The sequence below is a fragment of the Sciurus vulgaris genome (assembly GCF_902686455.1).
Source record: "Sciurus vulgaris genome assembly, chromosome: 1".
NCBI lineage: Eukaryota > Metazoa > Chordata > Mammalia > Rodentia > Sciuridae > Sciurus > Sciurus vulgaris.
Window position 1 is genome coordinate 134282879 of NC_136461.1, and position 15270 is coordinate 134298148.

Sequence of the window (15270 nt, forward strand, 5' to 3'; positions counted from 1 at the left end):
CAAGCCCTGAAAGAAAATGCATGCCAACCAAGAATCCTATACCCAGCAAAACTTACTTTCAGATTTGATGATGAAATAACATCCTTCCATGATAAACAAAAGCTAAAGGAATTTACAAAAAGAAAGCCAGCATTGCAGAACATTCTCAGCAAAATATTCCATGAGGAAGAGATGAAAAACAACGATGCAAATCAGCAATGGGAGGAACTAGCCTAAAGGAATAGCCAAATAAAGGGGAAACCAAATCATGTCAAAAACCAAAAATGAGTCAAATGACTGGGAATACAAATCATATCACAATAATAACCCTGAATGTTAATGGCCTGAACTCATCAATCAAAAGACATAGAATGGCAGATTGGATTAAAAGGAAAAATCCAACAATATGCTGCCTGCAAGAGACTCATCTCATAGAAAGAGATACCCATAGACTAAAGGTGAAAGGATGGGAAAAAACATACCATGCACATGGACACAGCAAAAAAGCTGGAGTATTCATCCTCATTTCGGATAATGTGGACTTCAAGCCAAAATTAGTCAGAAGGGATAAAGAAGGACATTACATACTGCTTAAGGGAAGCATAAATCAGCAAGACATAACAATCATAAATATCTATGCCCTGAAATTGGCTCATCCATGTAAGTCAAACAAATCCTTCTCAACTCCAGAAATCAAATAGACCACAAAACAATAATACTAGGTGATTTTAACACACCTCTCTCACCGCTGGATAGATCGTCCAAACAAAAATTGAATAAAGAAACCATAGATCTCAATAACACAATCAACAATTTAGACTTAACAGACTTATATAGAATATACCATCCAACAGAGAACGAATACACTTTCTTCTCAGCAGCACATGGATCCTTCTCTAAAATAGACCATGTCTTATGCCACAAAGCTACTGTTAGCAAATACAAGAAGATAGAGATACTACCTTGTACTCTATCAGATCATAATGGATTGAAATTAGAAATAAATGACAGAATAAAAAACAGAAACTTCTCCAATACCTGGAGATTAAATAATACACTATTATATGATGAATGGATAACAGAAGACATCAGGAGGGAAATAAAACAATGCTTAGAAGTAAACGAGAACAAAGACACATCATATCAAAATCTCTGGGACAGTATGAAAACAGTACCTAGAGGAAGATTTATTTCATGGGGTGCATTCAACAACAGAAGTAGAAATCAACAAATAAATGACTTAACACTACAACTCAAAGCCCTAGTAAAAGAAAAGCAGACCAACACCAAAAGTAGTAGAAGACAGGAAATAGTTAAAATCAGAGCCGAAATCAACGAAATTGAAACAAAAGAAACAATCGGAAAAATAATAAAATAAATTGTTGGTTCTTTGAAAAAATAAACAAAATTGATAAACCCTTAGCCACACTAACAAAGAGAAAGAGGGAGAAAACTCAAATTACTAAAATTCGGAATGAACAAGGAAATATCACAACAGACACAAGTGAAATACAAAACATAATTAGAAGCTATTTTGAAAATCTATACTCCAACAAAACAGAAAACCGTGAAGACATCAACAAGTTTCTAGAGACATATGGATTGCCTAAACTGAACAAGGAGGACATACACAACTTAAATAAATCAATTTCAAGCAATAAAATAGAAGAGGTCATCAAAAGCCTACCAACAAAGAAAAGTCCGAAACCAGATGGGTTCTCAGCCGAGTTCTACAAAACCTTTAAAGAAGAGCTCATTCCAATACTCCTCAAAGTATTCCATAAAATAGAAGAGGAGGGAACCCTCCCAAACTCATTCTATGAAGCCAATATCACCCTGATACCTAAACCAGACAGAGACACATGAAGGAAAGAAAATTTCAGACCAATATCCTTAATGAACATTAATGCAAAATTCTCAACAAAATTTTAGCAAATCGCATACAAAAATATATTAAAGAGATAGTGCACCACAATCAAGTGGGTTTTATCCCAGGGATGCAAGGTTGGTTCAACATCTGGAAATCAATAAATGTCATTCACCATATCAACAGACTAAAAGTTAAGAATCACATGATTATTTCAATAGATGCAGAAAAAGCATTCGATAAAATACAGCATCCCTTCATGCTCAAAACACTAGAGAAAATTGGGGTAGTGGGAACATTCCTTAACATTGTAAAGGCCATCTACGCTAAGCCCATGATCAATATCATTCTAAATGGTGAAAAACTGAAAGCATTCCCCCTAAAAACTGGAACAAGGCAAGGGTGCCCTCTTTCATCACTTCTATTCAACATTGTCCTTGAGACTCTAGCCAGAGCAATTAGACAAACCAAAAAAATTAAAGGGATACGAATTGGAAAAGAGGAACTCAAAGTATCCCTGTTCGCTGATGACATGATTATATATTTAGAGGAACCTGGAAATTCCACCAGAAAACTCTTAGAACTCATAAGTGAATTCAGTAAAGTAGCAGGTTACAAGATCAATGCTCATAAATCCAATGCATTTTTATACATAAGTGATGAATCCTCAGAAAGAGACATTAGGAAAACTACCCCATTCACAATAGCCTCAAAAAAAATAAAATACTTGGGAATCAATCTCACAAAAGAGGTGCAAGACCTCTACAATGACAACTACAGAACACTAAAGAAAGAAATTAAAGAAAACCTTAGAAGATGGAAAGATCTCCCATGTTCTTGGACAGGAAGAATTAATATTGTCAAAATGGCCATACTACCAAAAGTGCTATACAGATTCAATGCAATTCCAATTAAAATCCCAATCATGTACCTTACAGAAATAGAGCAAGCAATTATGAAATTCATCTGGAAGAATAAGAAACCCAGAATAGCTAAAGCAATCCTCAGTAGAAAGAGCGAAGCAGGGGGTATCGCAATACCAGAACTTCAACTCTATTACAAAGCAATAGTAACAAAAATGGCATGGTATTGGTACCAAAGTAGACAGGTAGATCAATGGTACAGAATAGAGGACACAGACACAAACCCAAATAAATACAATTTTCTCATTCTAGACAAAGGTTCCAAAAATATGCAATGGAGAAAAGATAGCCTCTTCAACAAATAGTGCTGGGAAAACTGGAAATCCATGTGCAACAGAATGAAACTAAACCCCTATCTCTCACCCTGCACAAAACTCAACTCAAAATGGATCAAGGACCTCGGAATCAGACCAGAGACCCTGCATCTTATAGAAGAAAAAGTAGGTCCAAACCTTCAACTTGTTGGCTTAGGATCAGACTTCCTTAACAGGACTCCCATAGCACAAGAAATAAAAGCAAGAATCAACCACTGGGATAGATTGAAACTAAAAAGCTTTCTCTCAGCAAAGGAAACTATCAGTAATGTGAAGAGAGAGCCTACAGAGTGGGAGAATATCTTTGCCACTCATACTTCAGATAGAGCGCTAATTTCCAGAATATATAAAGAACTCAAAAACCTCTACACCGAGAATACAAATAATCCAGTCAACAAATGGGCTAAGGATATGAACAGACACTTCACAGAGGAAGATGTACAAGCAATCAACAGATATATGAAAAAATGTTCAACATCTCTAGTAATAAGAGAAATGCAAATCAAAACTACCCTAAGATTCCATCTCACACCAATTAGAATGGTGATTATCAAGAACACAACAACAATAGGTGTTGGAGAGGATGTGGGGAAAAAGGTACACTCATACATTGCTGGTGGGGTTGCAAATTAGTGCAGCCACTCTGGAAAGCAGTATGGAGATTCCTCAGAAAGCTTGGAATGGAACCACCATTTGACCCAGCTATCCCACTCCTTGGCCTATATCCAAAGGACTTAAAATCAGCATACTACAGAGATACAGCCACATCAATGTTCATAGCTGCTCAATTCACTATAGCCAGATTGTGGAACCAACCTAGATGCCCTTCAGTTGATGAATGGATAAAGAAACTGTGGCATATATATGTACAATGGAATATTACCCCACCATGAAGAATGATAAAATTATGGCATTTGCAGGCAAATGGATGAAATTGGAGGATATCATGGTAAGTGAGATTATCCAATCTCAAAAAACTAAAGGACGAATGATCTCACTGATAAGTGGATGAAGACATATAAGGGGGGGTAGGAGGGGTTAGCGTTAGGGTTAGGTTTAGGTTTAGGATTAGGGATAAGGAGGGTGGTAAGAATGGAGGAAGGAAGGACTGTATAGAGGGAAAAGAAGGGTGGGAGGGGTGGGGGGAAGGGAAAAAATAACAGAATGAATCAAACCACATTGCCCTATGTAAATTTATGATTTTTAATTAAAAATAAAAGTCTTGACACGAGAACTTGACAAGGACATTAGAAGAAATTTAAATTATAGATCATTCTTTCTCATAATCTCATATAAGATATGATAATTTTAAAGAAAATATTAGCAAATTGAACTATATATAAAAAGATTTTCCGATTATGAAAATTTGGTTTACCATTTGAAAACTCAATCAATGTATTATGTTATATTTTGGGGACAAAGGAGAAAAATAGACCAACTTATCATAGAAAGCATATTATAAAATGTAGCATTTGTTTATGATGAACACTGCCAGCAACCTGAGACTGGCATTAGCCTTTTTAGTGTAATAAAGGAAAAACATAGAAAATACCGTATTTAATGATTTTAGATTTAAAACATTTCCTTCAAGATCAGGACACAATGTTGGTCAATAAAATAAGACTAGAAAAGAAAAAATAAAACCACTAATTTTCTCAGAAGGCATGATTATGTACATGGAACTACTTTAAAAATCTAAAGATAACTGATTAAATTAGTACATAAACAGCATGGACCTCAAGACCAATACACAAATATTAATAGTGTTTCTATAAACTTGGAATATTTACCAAATAAAAATTTACAAATGTACGCCATTTACAAGAACATCTGATGTGGTTTAGGCTCTGATAACAGAACATTAGAAACTGGGTGGCTTCACCAACAAACATTTGTGTCTCACAGTCTTGGAGATTGCACATCTGAGATCAGGATGTTGGCATGGTTGGGTTCTGGTAAGGGCCCTCTTTGAAGCTGAAAATAACTGATTTGTTGGTGTATCTTTGCATGGCAGAAAGAGAGCTAAAGAACTCTGAGGTCCCTTCTATAAGGACACTAATTCCATTCATGAGGGTTCCATACTCAAGACCTAATTATCTTCCAGAGGTCTTACCTCCAAATATGACCACATTTGGTGCTAGGATTTCAGTCTACAAATTTAGGGGAGACACAAACATTCATTCCACAACATTATCAAAATAAAAATACCTGAACTAGATCTGGCGGGAGAGTAAACTGAAATAACCAATTTGGAGGATAGTTTGGCACTATTTGTTAAAGTTCACATAGCATATATACCCTTGGGTCCAGAATTCCACTCATATGAATATACCTCACCAAAACATGAAGAATGTAGAAGGTAATATCATTTATAATAAACTGTGACCACCAAATAAAGATTTATCCCCCCCACCACTAGGCTATCCCAGGGTCATAAAATAACATATCTTCTTTCATAGGCAACTGATCAAAAATCTTACCACATCTTTGGTATAAATGCATGAGAAAATAGGAGTATTACTTTCTATCCTCAAAGATGAATATTGTTTGCCTAGAAACAAAAAGTGTAATCAATTGAACTGAAGGATAACTTGTATGCTAAGACAGTAATTAGCATAGAGGGAGAAAAGAAACCCTGTTCTTTAGGGTTTATTCATTTTGTATCTTATTTCATACTGTTTTTTAAAAAAGTGTTTAAATGTCCAAGTCATCTGTTTAAGTAATATACAGTTTTTATTCTTTCAATTTCTTTGTTGCCAAAAAAATCATATTTAGAGTTCAGAGTACATGGCTCTTGAAAACTCTGTAAGAATGATTATAATATTGGATAACAGCATGAATGAAAATATGAAACCAGATAAGTAGCAAATACTCTCATTAAAATTAACAAGATAAATGACCCTGTAAGATAATCAGGTACCTTTGAAAGAGACAAATATGTAAAAGATTTTGGATTTATGGGTAATTTTTAAGTTTTCATGAGTGTGTACATGTGCATGTGCATGCTACAAATGAAATATTTGCAAAAGTCATAGCTTTTCTACTTAGAAAGTTATTTTCCTCACTTGTGGTAGGTAAACACAATTTCCCAATACTGTGCTTATGATTTTTTTATGAATATTGTACTAATGGGACATAAACTGGGAAGCCTATTGTAAAGGTACTACTATTGTCTTGGTTGTTCCTGCTGCTGCTACTGTTGTTTTTATTGTTATTTTTAAAAGACAAATCGTGGTTTTCCTGGTCTTAGAGAGGAAGTTATGGCTGCACTCTGCTTAAGTTATTTTCAAGACAAAGAGAGAAGATGATGATTAAATAAGTACATTGAGGAACCATTATCTGAGATATTCTCTAATCCTCTCCTGCTGACTCGGAAAAGTCATTTAGGATGCATTCAGATGGGATGAGCAGAAATGAGATGCAATGAAGATTCACTCCATCCCATCTGCCATAGACCCTTCATGGAAACTCAGTCCTCTGCTTACTTAATGCATTTTGGCTAATGTGACCACATTTGTTGTCTGATTGACTACATGTCAGGGAAAAATAAATAAATAAATAAATAAACTTTAGATGTCATCTTATCTAATTATATAACAAAATAATAAAATTATAATGGTTTATGTGTTTTGATTTTTAATGCATTTTTATATACATGATCTCATTAGATATTGAAATTCTTGGGGAAAGAGAACATATTTTCAAATTGTTTCCTTAATTCCTAAAGGAGTTCTCGTCTAAACAAAAACAACAACAGCAGCAAAACCCCCACCATCCTGAATTTCTAACATAGTTTTTTCTAACTTGAAATTTACATAATAGGAACCACAGGGTGAATACTCATTTTGGTCCAGTTTTTGTCACTGATTAATTATATTTGTGAGATTCTTCCATGTTTTTTCATGTGCTGGGAGTTTGTTCCTTTGTATCACCGTGTATTCTTCTGAATACAGAAGTATTTTTTACCTACATTATACCGATGGCAGTCATTTTAGTTATTAGCTGTTATGAATCACAATGCCAGGAACATTTCTATACATGCCTCTTGGTGTTGGACAAATTTGTGCTGAGTGTGTACCTAAGAGAGAATTGCTGCGTCATATATCTACTGTTTAAATTTTGAGGAGAGTGCTTGCCATACATGAGACATTGTATCAGGTAATGCTCCTCCTAGCAGGAAATCAGAGGTCCCTTTGCTCGATACCTTCCCTATGTTTTAGTCTTGGCAGATGTTTTAGCTGTAGCTGGTCTGGGGAGTGTAAGGGAGGAATCTCATAAAGGGTTTGCATTACCATGTGCCTGGAGACTTACAGGGTGAGAATCTTTTCATGTTTCTTGGCCATTTGGATATCATATTCTGTGAAATGTTTGTTTTGTTTTGCATTTTAAATGGGCTTGTGGTCTTTTTTTCTTCCTTATTTGTTCATGATTTTGATTATTAGTCCTTTATTCATTGTATGTGTTGCAAATAATACCTCTGATTCCTTAGCTTTTCTTCACACTCTTCAAATCATATTTTTGAATCTTTTAAATTTTAATGAAGCCAGTTTGTTTACCATATTGCTGATGCTTTGTGTTTGCTATGAAATTATTTTCCACTGGAAACCTTGAAGGTGCTTTCCTAACTAGTAGAAGCTTCGTTGCTTTTATCTTGTACATTTATATTTATAATCCATTTGAGATTGATATTTTTATTATGTTTTAAAAGAGAATAAATTTTTCATTTTTTTCCCATGTGCTTATCTAATCAACTATTATTGAATGGAAATGCCATTCTTTCTTCATTATTCTTTATGTTCAAAACCAAGTGTCTATACACAAGCAGATCTGCTTGAGTTTCTTCTGATCCAACTGTCTCTTTTCTTCTGTTGCACCAATACTACCAGTCAGAGTTACTCTAGCTTTAAAATATACTTTGAAATGCCAAAGAGTACATTCTTATACCTTGTTCCATTTATTGGAATCTGTCTTGTCTATTCTTGTTCACTATCTTTTCCATATTAATTTCATCAACTAGCCTTTACTGAGATTTTGATTGGGATTACTTTATATCTATAGACCAATTTGAGAATTGAAATTCCTTAAAACTTTGAATTTTCCAAATTATGGACATAGTATGCTCTCCATTTTTGTCTTCTAAACTTTTTCAAAAGATGTTTTATGTGTTTTCTTAGTAGAAATTGTATACATCTCATTATATTTATTCCTAGATAGTGATTTTTGGTATTATTGTAAATGATATCTGTTTGGATATTTTATTTCTACTTGTTACAAATGTATGGATATGTTTTTATATATTGACCAGTGTCTAGCAAACTTACTAAATTTATTCTTTAATTCTGTAATTTATCTAAAAAGTTCTTTGAACTTTCAACTTATAAAACGATTTCATCTCTAAATAGTAATTTGTTCTGCCATTCTAATCATTGCACTTTTTTTTAAACCAGAAATTGAACTAGTCTCCTTAACTGATGAGAAATATCCCCCAACTTGTTTGTAGTTTTTAAATTTTGAAACAGGGTCTCCTGAAGTTACCTAGGGCCTAAGTTGCTGAGGTTGGGTTTGAACTTGCGATCCTCCTGCCTCAGCCTCCAGAGTCACTGGGATTATAGGCATGTGCCACCACACCCAGCCCCACACTTTTGAGATATTTATATTTGTTGATATAATGCAGTGGTCATTGCCTGCAGGAAAATGTGGAGTACCAATGATAGGAGGCATTCCTATTTTATGCCCCACTCCAAAGGGAAACAGTTCTAACATTTCACCATTTAGTTCAAAGTAGATTTTTAAAATTAGTACTTATCTACTAAGAATTCTTGTTTAAAATTTTCATACTAATAGATGTTGGACTACCAAATGCCTTTCTGAAACTATTGAGATAGTCTTATGATTTTCTCTTCTTCTGTCTGTTAATATGGTGAATTCCATCAACTTAGTTTACAAATGTTAAAAAACATTGTATCCCTGTAGTATTTCCCATATGGATGAGCACATGTCAGTTTTTAAATGAGAGACCTTGAAAATAACATGAATTTTTCAATATTAGATATAAATGTCTATTTATGCTAATTTGTTACTTGTGCATTTCAAGTCTCCTATGTGCTTACTAATTTTTTGTCTGCTGGCATTGGTAGTAAGAAATACATTAAAAGTTTCCATTATATCTGTCTTAGAATTGTATAGTTTATTCAATTTGTTTATTCATTCATTCAATAAACAATTATTCTGGGCACTTAAAATTTTAGAAAACATGGATTGTAGATTAATTAAGGTCATTTTCACTAATTAAGGAGACTAGTTCTAACTTTACTCATTTTAAGACAATGCTATTAACTTGCAAATAAATTTAGGATTATTATATCTTATCATTGAAAGAAAAATAATACGTTCATTTTAATGAAATATTTATCTTTGTCTTTGTTAAATACTTCTTGTCTTATAACTTACTTTGATATTAATATAATTATACAATATATGTTTGGCTAATGTGTGTAATCTACATGTTGTTTATAGTCTTTAATTTTACCTTTCCCTTTCAGGATTCCAAACATGTTCATTTTGGAAAACTTCTTGGATATGAAATGTGAATTCATATAATACTATAATATAATACTTTAATACTGACTATGCCAGGTCCTGAACTATGTACTTTGCATAAATTAGTTTATTTAATTTGCCTAATGACCCTGTGACATAAATGAATGTTCTTCTCATCACTCTTGTTTTGCAAGTAGGGAAACTGATGATCATAGAGAAAAAAAGTACTTGCCCAAGATAACACAGTTTGAGAGGCAGAGCCAGTATAGAGATCAGCAATGTGACTCCAGAGCCTGTTTTCTTGCTGACTACACTATGCTACACTTGGGAAAAAGTTAAAGCCCCCAAAGAAGCAATGATGGAGGAATTCATGGGTTTTCCACCCAGGTAGCCACCTGAAGCCTTCTGCTCAGAAGGGGCCCTGTGCAAGGGGTGCAATGCTTTATTGTCTCCAACCTGAAATTCTTAACAATTTTATCTTTAAATCTGTGCTTTGTAAGTGAAGGATGATGAGACAATGGAGCACGCTTTGAGGTCTTCAGACCTCCTTGGCATACTGGGATGGATTTTCAGTCACTTGCTTCCCTGACTCCATCCAGTAGACCACCATTGCCTCCCCGCTAGTGGGCATCTAGGCACAGAGAGGAGTCAGCTCCTGTACTCTGAGTCATGGGTGGTCTCACCACCTGTGAGGGTCTATACAGACCCTGTGAGTACCCCTGCCAAGTAGTGCTATGTTCAATAGCAAATAAAAACCACATGACAAGAGAAAAGAGACCACAGAGAAAGATGGTTCCTTTCCCCTCCTTTCCTGCTTTATGAAGGAATGGGTTCTCATGTTTTCATTTAACTCTGGGCCTGTATATTATATCTCCCAACTTGGGCAAATGTGGTTTGATGTGTTGTTTGTTAAGAGTGCACTTTCATTTACTTTCATCACTTATATCTTAAACATCTTTAAAATACATTTTTATATTAAGTATTAAAAAATGCATGATCTTTTCATAGCTCCTATATACAATTTATACTTCACTGTGGATGTTGGAGTTTACTGAGCCTTAGTACATGTATCCATTCACCTCTGCCTCCTGAATCCCCAGAATGATAGTGATATGAGGGAAATATTTTCATTTTTATTTTGCAAAGAAATAAGTTAGTCACTCAAGATTTCATAGTGAACAAGTAGATGAACTTGGGCTTGAACATCAATGTTCTATCTCCAAAATTGTTCTTTTTTTTCCCCATTAAATTATAACTCACTTCTAAGAAGACATTATTTTGAATATCAAAGAGGACAATTTTATGTCCAACCTGGCTATGGAATTTCCACATGGCTTTTTTAAAACAGCTACTTATTAAGCACAAGCTGCTACTAACATGTTTTATTAACATGGTACTGTGGTGCCAGTTTTACAATGTTTTCAGCCACTATCAAAGAAACAAGTAGCTGAAAGTAGGTAATTAGGATTGTACTGGGAGTTTGGAAAGTGGGTGGAATGTCCTTAAAATTTGAACATCTGGTTGTTATACTTAGTGAGCAATAAATGATTAAAGCATTGCTGACACCAGCTAGTAGAAATATATCCGAAACTTCAGTTTATGTGGGTTTTGTTTTTAAAAGGACCAATGATAAAAATATAAAAATCATCTAAAATGTGACTAATCCACATGATTCACCTACGCTTTGTCAATTCATCCAATTTGGCATTTCACACAGTATATTAAAATGTTTGCTTGGTGTCGTGGTGTTCATGATCATTGCTGCATCTACAGTTCCTCCCATGTCCATCCAAAGATCCTGCCTCACTAAATCACTCTGAGGTAGGTCTTTCAGACTTACTGCTGGGGGCACACCATTGAGCTTGCTTTCTTACCCTGGTATGGTCTTTGCTAGTTATCTATACTTGGGAATTTAACTCACTTATTATGCTCAATTCACTTATTACATAATAAAAAAAGTAAATTTTTAACAATAATAACCTCATACTAAAAACAAGCTGAAAGCAAATAGTGGAGTAGGATGATTCCAAAATTATTTTTCCCCCTGAATTTACTATTTTGCAGAACACGCTCAAAAGCCGTTGGGTGCTTCTCTTATAGAGAAGAGCAAGGAGGTAGTGTCCTGCATGGGGGGTTGATTGCATGAAACAAAATTCTTACCTAGGCTCATTTAAGTTAACTTCTTGTTTAATGGAAGACTCTGGGTACCAGATTTAAAACAAAACAAAGACACTTTAAATTTTTCAAAACATGGAGAGTGGAAAGCAGAAGTAGGATGAAGCATTTTTGAGTATGTAATGAAATGCCCAGACATTCAGCCAAATGTACTATGGAGCACAGAGGAAAGTTTTGAAGCCAGGATCATAAAATATTATTGGAAATCTGGGAGTTGTAAAGTAAGACAATTTGGCAAGCTCTGCAAGACTCAAGATACTAGGATTGAAGAGATGACATGTGGTTAAAAGGTTCAAAGAATGGTCAGTGGTCTCAAGAGCTTTATTTTGTATGATTGCTTTTCTTCTCAGGATCCAGACTTCACCCTACAGATCTTCCAATCCTGCCTTCCATCGTGCCTGTCTTCTATAGGTGTGTTCCTGTCAAACTTCTGGGGACAAAGCTCTGCTCTGCTGCTGTTGTTGCATCTTAGGTCTGCACTTGCCTCCTTCTGATGCTATGAGAGGCTCTGTTCCACACCTAGGAGGAACATCCTTAGAAAATAAAAGAGGAACTTTCCATCTCTTTGCATATAAGCCACTTTTTGAATGAAATGAGTGGTTATGTTTACTTAGGTCTATAATAATACCACTTTCATCCTTGCTCCAACCGATTTCTGGCCCTCATTCCTAGTGGAAAAGGTGGGGGATTTCAGCTTGCTCATCAGAGTAAAGTCCATTTCTTCTAGCAGAAAGCAACCTCTTCAATTCAAATTCAAAGCCTAGTGGAGATCACTTCTTCTAGTTCGGAAAACCTCCCTGCCCTCTTCCTTCCCTAAACCCAGGAATGTTTGAAGAGCAGGAACTCTGGTATTCTTGTAATCACGTGACCTTAGACACTGAAATAGCAATGGCCTGAAGATTTCCTCAAGAAAAAAAATATTCTTCAAAAAGTAGTAGCTGATCATGAAAATGAGTAGGGGAAGCTACTTATTTAATCATTTAAAAGTCCCAGAAAGCAGAATATTTTAATGGTATAATCAAGAATTTATTATGTGTAGGTGGTACACATCTTCTATCTACACATATTTCACTACATCTCATTCTAACATATTCACTAAAGAAAAATCTTTTGTTAGGCGACATTGTGAACATTGGCTATGTTGGGTCACACCTTGGACCCAGAACCACATGATTTCTATTCTGATCCCTGTCTACCACTTGATAGCACTGTAAGTTTTGGTAAATCAAGTGATTGTGAATCACACAATTTCTCTGTTCTTCAATTTATTCACCTTCAGGGGATCTTGTTAGGGCTAAATCAGATAAGCTCAGAGAATTTCTTGCTCAGTAGATGGTGGCATATGACACATATAGATGCTCAATTAATGTTAGATTTTCTCTTTACCTTTCCCTTATTTGAATTGTTTTATTTATCTAAAAATTATACATCCTTTAGTATTTTAAAAATGGCTTAGATTTTCTGTTGATTTAAATTAGTCTCCTTCAAATCAAGACTGATTGCTACAAACAAGCCCAATCACATCCTTAGAAAGGGCCAGAAATTTGTTTTTAGCTTTGAATTCTGCCTTTAGAACAGCAACTGTAACATCAGGTTGCTTACAGAATTGGCCACCTGCCAGTGCATGAGATGTTTTTATTTGTATCTGTGTTCTGGAAACAACTGAAACCACAGTACTTGGAAGTACTGCAAAGAACTTGTGGCAAAGGTGGCTTTGTCCACTAATGACTCATGCTTCCCTTCTGATGTGCTGAATGGAGGTGCTGCCCTACCAGGGCCTATGCTTCTCACATCCCCTTTGTTCAGCAGTGGAAGCCACTTGTTGTCAATGGCAGTTTTAGTGCATGTACTCTGCCTCTTCTACTAGAGGCTGTGGAGGACTGTGGTGTCCTCTCCATACTATATTTCTTCTCACATCCGACATTTGGTTGTTGATTCTCAGGGTGACTTTGGAGATAATGTGTTGAAGACTACAGAGTTTTCATCATACCAAAAGGTAAGTTAGCTCCTTTTGTAAATGCCCTGGGATCAATCAGCAGCCTCTATGATTCAAGTTTCTATCCCATCCCTGCTACTACCTGAAGGAAAGAGACAGGTCTCCCAGGGGACCAATTGTGGGGGGATCAGAGTCTGGTTCTATGATATTGGGTTTGGGCAGTGGTATAATTTGGATTATGAAGTGTTGCCCTAAAAACTCATGTGTTTGGCAAAGCAGGAATGTTCAAAAGTGAAGTGCTTGGAGTATGAGAGCTGTATCCTAATAAGTGGATTAATCCATTTGATGGATTAATAATTTTAATGGACAACTGGGTGGTAACTGTAGAGAAGTGGGGTGAAACTGGAGGAAGTAGGTCAATGGAAGCATGCCCTTACACTCTACCTTATCTCTGCTCTCTCTCTCTCTTTCTCTCTGCTTCCCAGCTGCCATGAATTGAGCAGCTTTCTTTTGTCACACCCTTTCACTATGATGTTCTGTCTCAACCCAGGCCCAGAGCAATACAGATGATCTGCAATGGGCTAATCCTTTGAAATTGTGAGTCAAAACAAACTTTTTCTCATTCAAGTTGTTTTTGTCGGGTATTTTGATCACAGTGACCAAAAAGCTAACTAACTCTGACAGCTACTATGAGTCAAGTGGTAGGGAAGAGGGGCTAGTCCATCCATTCAGCCTGTTGTAAACCACTTAGTTCATGTTTTTATATTAGTGTTAGCTACTTGGGTAATAAGATTCCACTCCTGAGAGATTAACATGTTCCAAATTTGTTCCCAAACATCAGAATTCTATTGGAGGCAGGGGAGAATATGAGAAAGGGATGGAGAAAGGTTGACCAGTGAGTACTAAATTAATGAGATAAGAGAAAGAAATTCTGGGGACTATAGAAGACAATAATGTATTATACATTTCAAAAAGCTGGAAAGGTTTTGAAAGTTTTCACCAAAAAACTGATAAATGTTTGAGAAGATGTTTTACCTGATTTAAATATTACATATAATGTATACATGCATTGAAACATTACATGGCACCCCTTATTATGTACATTTATAATGTATTATGTATCAGTTAAAAATGAACTTAAAATACTAAAAAAAATCAGATTCTGCAGGTGGAGAGCCATACCTGGAGAGTAATTTCCTCAGAACAGTGTGTGTTGCTTGATAATCAAGATTTAAAGTGAAGATTATGAAAACCATTCAATCGTCTGTATAAAAGTTTAAATTCAAGTGATAAATATAATTGAAACATGAATGAAAAGGAAGTCCATCAGATGCTATCTGAGCATTCATGTATTATCCTTTAAAATAACTATCCACTCCTTGGTAGTAAACAGGAGATGAACTGAGAGTTCTAAAATGTCCTGTTTGCCAGCAGGTTGTAATATTTGGTACCTATAATCTGATTTTGGGTTAGTCAGTGTGCTTTATTAGAAGGTTAAGTTGATGACAGAGTTCCACTGAAAAGGTGTCCTATAAG